The sequence below is a fragment of the Ursus arctos genome, unplaced genomic scaffold (genome assembly GCF_023065955.2).
Source record: "Ursus arctos isolate Adak ecotype North America unplaced genomic scaffold, UrsArc2.0 scaffold_6, whole genome shotgun sequence".
Classification (NCBI taxonomy): domain Eukaryota; kingdom Metazoa; phylum Chordata; class Mammalia; order Carnivora; family Ursidae; genus Ursus; species Ursus arctos.
Genome location: NW_026623078.1, coordinates 29,734,851 through 29,740,999, shown reverse-complemented (window position 1 = coordinate 29,740,999; position 6,149 = coordinate 29,734,851).

Genomic DNA, 6,149 nt, shown 5'->3' with positions numbered 1-6,149 from the left:
ATGACTTTGCTAGTTGCTGCAGAAGATTCAAGACAGAGCGAATCATTCTTGGGGTTAGAGATGCCCAATAAGAACCCTTCCTTTTCCCTGCTTGAGTTTGCAAACCGTTGTGAGATAAGTATTCAAGCAGATGAAAATATTAGCTTTGTTTACTGGTAAAACCTGGAAAGAAAATCCTGTCTTAGGTGTGTGGCAACAGTGGTCCCCCTAGTCCTGAACTTCAGAATTGGACAAATGGATACACTCAGGCTTTGCCGACAGGCTCACCCACCACATCAGGGCCTTTTCTGCCAAGTAGAGCAAGGCATCTCCACTGTGTAGACGGGAAGATCCCCAAGAGGAAAGATGGAGAGTTGCTCCATCTCTGTGGGGAGGAGGAGGGAAGGTCTAGGTCAAGAGGAAAAGCCCTCCTTCAGAAAGTCTTGAGGAGTGGGGGACAAGCATCCATCAGTACACCTCCTTGAGAAATGGAAGCAATCAAGGATACCAATGACTGATCCAGTGAATAGTGGGGTACAGGCCATAAGAGAACCACAAAGTATCACAGAGGTTCAAAAACAGAGCAGTAACATCCAGCAGGGTGGTCAGAGAAAGCTTCACAGAAGGTAACAGTGTTTGAAATGAACTTAAAGACAGGAAAGATGGAAGGAGAGGGCATTTCTAGAAAGATGGAGTAACATAAGCAGAGACATGCTGTGCATTTGGGGATGATGCACCTGTCTGGGGCACTAGGGAGTATAGGGCAGGTGTCATAAGTTCACGTGCTTATAGGCACCCAGCCAGGACCAGATCGAGTGGTATAGCACCATTCAGATGAAGGCTGTGGTGACCCGGGGCATGTTTCTCCATTTTAAAGACCACTCGCATGAGAAACAAACTGAGGGCTTCAGAGGGGAGGGGGGTGGGGGAATGGGATAGACTGGTGATGGGTAGTAAGGAGGGCACGTATTGCGTGGTGCACTGGGTGATATATGCAACTAATGAATCATCGAACTTTATATCAGAAACCAGGGATGTACTGTATGGTGACTAACATAATATAATAAAAAAAACATTAAAATAAAATTAAAAATAAATAAATAAATAAATAAATAAATAAATAAAAGGCCACTCACTGCCTAGCTTTGTGTCATGTGGCAATGTGGAAATGTGAACAACTAAGTGAAATAAGCAACTAATTCCAAATTTATGAAACTGTGTGTGGGTCAAAGAAAATTACACATGCAAACTAGATCTGTTTTTGTGGGGCCATTCATTTAGGCATGCTCGGGGTCAAAAGAATCGAGGGCAGTAGGGCTCAAAAGATTACCCGATGACAACTGGTAGGGAACCTCAGATGCCAAGCCCGAGTTTATATTTCCTCTGTTTCACAATAGCAGATTTTGAGAATGAAAGTCAATTATTGTGTTTGTGATTTAGGAAGGTTCATTCAGGTATAATGTGTAGGCCAGACTGTAAGGGGGTGGGGAGGTGCTGGAGGTAGGGAAAGCATTTAGGAGGTTGTTATAGAAATTGAGGTAAGAATCTCTCAGTAGAAAGGTAGAAACAGGAATGGGAAGGAGAGACAAGATAATTAAGACATGGTGGCAAAGGACTTCAGATTAACTGATTAGCATAAGATATCAGGAGAGGAGGAGTCAAAACCAGCTCATTTCCAAGTTTAGACATAAGATTCTCTGAAGGAGGTGCTATCTGGGGGGCAATAAGATAACGAATGCAACTTTGGGTATAGTCAGTTTAGGGTGCCATCAGGACAGAGAGGCCAAATAGGTAGGTGGGAACAGGTGTGTAGTTCTGGAAAAAGGTACTGATGAGAATTAGAATTTGGAGAAAATTTGCCTAGCAAAGCCTGTGTTTCCCTTGATAAAAAAGTAGAGAGAGAAGAGAGCCCAAATTCCTAAGCGATGGGAGGAAATAGGAAGAAGGCAAAAACAGATGCGGGAAAATGAACATGCTCCATGTCCTTGATGCTTTATATTACTGTGTAAGATACATTATGAACACGCATGTGTTTGTATGCATTATCACAATGCATTCGTTCCTGGAAGACAACCAAGTAAACAGACGTGGATATGTTTGTGCTTACATCTGAATTGCAACTGAGAAAGACTTAGATATTACCTGTACTTTTTCTGTCTTCTGACCAACTACTCCAAGTGTGGTCAGTGATTTGAGAAATGGGAAACAGGAGAAAAGCCACTCAGACAAAAATCTGATGAACTCTTATTTGGATGAGCACTTCTAAACATCTTTGATTATCAAATGGATTTCATTTATTCAGCTCCTAGTATGTGCTCTCAACGTTTGATATTACTTTGCAAACGTTATGAAAACCCTAAAACGTAAGTAAGTGATGTTTTTCCTGTTTTATAACTGAAGTAAATAAAGGGTTTTTGTTTTTCACTGGGTCTCTAGCTAGAAAACAGGAGAGCTAGAATTCTAACCTACTAGGATTCAAAGCCCATATACATACACTTAATGGAATGATAATTTTTTAAAAACTTAAATTTAATTGATACATCATGATTTAGTTACTTAAAATGTAGAGGAAGACAGTCCTTGCCCAGAGAAAAATATCTCCCGATCTTGAGCTGAGTTTCTAAGTTATGACACCAACACATCCTACAGCATTTATATTAAAGGAGTGGAAAATCCCCACCCCCATCTCCCCCATGAAAGAGTTCAACCCAAGTCAATGCAAGAAAGGAGTGGAATGGTTATTTCTTTTTAATAAAGATACGAGATATACTGACAATAATTAATCACTTTTTAAGCCTTGGATTGAATTTAATTTAACTTATGTTTTTCATTAAATTTTTAAAAAGAGAAAAAGCCGCACAGGCTCTACTTCTTTACATTGCATATGCTGTGTTTGTTCCTCGTGAACAGGATGCACTTAGTACCCAGAAGTCTCAAATAACTCCCAACTGAGATAAACCCAAGGTTGTAGAGATAAGTATATCTTCTGATATCATAGCTACCATGGATGTTAAATTTACGTTTGAGTTGAAGATGATCTTGCCAGAAATGACCTTTTTGCATTTGTGACTTGGAAAGCCCTCCAGTGTAAGCAATATCAATCATACTCTTGGGAAACTGTACCTTATGGTAAATATTTAGGATGGGAAGATAGAGTCTTGATTTTCGGGTGAGAAAACAGTTCTTGACAAAGAATAATTGCTTCAGTGAAGGACAAATCATTAGCCAATGATAGTTTCAAAGAAATTTCCTGAAAAGACCAGACATACTAACTTTTCTCTAATTCTATGTTCATTAAGCACTCCTCTAATATGTAGTTTAGAGTCCTGAGTAAATACGGTCACTGAAAAGTAGGTGCCTTCTCTGGATGACGTATCTTAGATTTAGGAATGGGTGTGTTAATTAATGTGTTGCAGTTCTTTTTTTCTTTTTTTAAGGATTTTATTTATTTATTTGACAAAGAGAGACAGCCAGCCAGAGAGGGAACACAAGCAGGGGGAGTGGGAGAGGAAGAAGCAGGCTCATAGTGGAGGAGCCCGATGCGGGGCTCGATCTCAGAACACCAGGATCACGCCCTGAGCCGAAGGCAGACGCTTAACCGCTGTGCCACCCAGGCGCCCCTGTGTTGCAGTTCTGATTGACAGTCTCTGTGACTTTGGTTGGTTTGAGCTGGCGCACAGGTTCTGATCATCCTGGCCTAATTAATGAAGTGAGGATTTGGGTTTTGTTTTGTTTTCTTACTAGAAAAATCACTTCAGTATTTTTGGAAGAATAATTTACATTTTCAGGAATTTCAACAGTGCAGAAGAAGAAAATTCAAAAAGTACCTCAGATCTCACCACTCATAAATAGCATCAGGTGAACATCTTTCTCTGTACATTTGCAGGTAGATACAGTTATTTTAATGGGATCATTCTATGCAGGCTATATCAAGGTTAGTCAACTTAATTTTACTCAGATATAAGAAAAATAAACTTAAATGCAACTGAAGACATTGCTAAAATCCAAATGTTATTAATTTTAAAATAGTCTATTAATCTATATTTAGATCCATCTTTAGATTTGCCTTGAATCTAGATCTAAACCTTTTTTCCTAAAAGAGATATTCTTTCCTAAAAGATTCCTCTGCAAATAATGAATCATGGAACATTACATCAAAAACTAAGGATGTACTGTATGGTGACTAACATAACATAATAAAAAATTATTATAAAAAAATATAAAAGATTCCTCTGCAAGAAACTTCTGGTTCTGAACTAAAACATTTGTCAATTTAGAAAAACCTACATGAGGTCTTCTAAAGATGAGCGAACAAAAAAAGCTTCCGCGATCTTTGTTGCAGGGGAAACTTGAGCATAAGTCATAGAGAGAGAGCTTGGGACTTGAATGGCTTTCTCCACTAGCGTTGGCCTCTGCTTCACTCCGTTACTCACACAGAAGTTATTCCCCAGTCTTTTAAGAGACAGTAAGTCACCAAAAGATAATGAACACTTTCTCAAAACCACTGAATCTTTTTAACTATAAAGTGAACAAAATATTATGAGAGAGAGAGATTCTTCTTCAAGGCTTTTCAAACTTAAGCAGGTAATCCAGATTTCCTGGAAAGCTTGTTAAAATACAGATAAGTCTGCATTTATTTCTATAGGCCTAGTGTGGGGGTTGACACTTGGCATTTCTACCAAGCTCCGTGCTTGTTACTGCTGAACCAGGGTCCACACGTTGAGTGTCCTGCCTTAGAATCACTTGCACTTAGAGTCACCTGGTGAAATTTTTAGAAACATCCTTGTCCAAACTCTACTCCCAGAGATTCTGATCTAGCTGGTTTGGGGTGGCCTCTAAACATGGAAGATTTAAAAAACACTCCAGAGATCCCAAAGTGCAGCTAGATCTGAAAACTACTGTTGTAAGGGTGAGAGATTATGAAAAATATTAAGAATATTTTCTTCCCTTCAGCGCTTTACGGATATTATTCCATCTTGTCTTGGCATCACAATTTTTTTTTTATCCCTTGTGGGTTATTTGCAATTTCTGCCTGGATGTCTGATGATGTTCTTGATTCTCCAGACTGAATCAGAATATGACTCACAATGGGTTGTCCCAGATCAAGATTTCCTGGAACATGGTATGTTCTTTCAAGGTTACACATTCAATTCTTTCCACATTTTTGGAAATTTCTTGGATTATATCTTAATTCTTACTCTTTCTGTTCCATATTTTTAAATTTTCTACTTCAGGAACACCAAATATCCTTGAGATCGTCTTTAGCTGTTCCAAATTTCTGGAGAGTTCGAGAATAACATGTGTCAATATTCTTCTATTTTCCTTCTGATTGCTTTAACCCATGAGTTTTTTTTTTTTTTCCCCCTAACTGCATTGGCTGTTGATGATTTTAGCAGTTTCTTCTAGGTCAGCAATTCTGTTTCTAGTGGTCTCACTTTTCTTCCTTGCTGTTTCTAATGAATTCATTCTGTAATGATATTATTTGGTCTCTAATTTTTGTTCTTAGGTCCACAATCACTCGTTACCTAATTCTGTGTTCAGGGATCAACAAACTTGTTTTGGTAAAAAGCTAGATACTAAATATTTTAGGCTTTGCAGGCCATGCAGTTTCTATTGCAAATACTTAACTCTGATGTTGTAGCATGAAAGAAGTTATAGACAATCTGCAAAAAAAAAAAAAAAAAAAAAAAAGGCATCACTATGATCCAATAAAGCTTTATTTACAGGGGCGCCTGAGTGGCTCAATCAGTTAAGCATCTGCCTTTGTCTCAGGTCGTGATCCTGGGGTCCAGGAATTGAGGCCCCCATCGGGCTTTCTGCTCGGCAGGGAGTCTGCTTCTCCCTCTCCCTCTGCCTGCCTACTTGTGCTCTCTCTCTCTCTGTCAAATAAATAAATAAAATCTTAAAAAAGGAAAGCTTTATTTACAAACAGGTCACCAGCTGGTTCGTTCTCAGCAGCAGTACTATGTGTGGCACAGAGTGTTCTTTAATTGTTACATTGTTCCTTTCTTCCTCCTTAAGAACAGCTCTCAGTTCACTGCCCTTGGGGATAGTTCCCCAGCTTTCCTGGGAGGGGTACTTCCTCCATGTTCTCAAAGTACTTTGAGGCATATCATGGTCATCACCAGATTGACTTAATAATAACTATTTTTAAATTTGTTCACTATGTA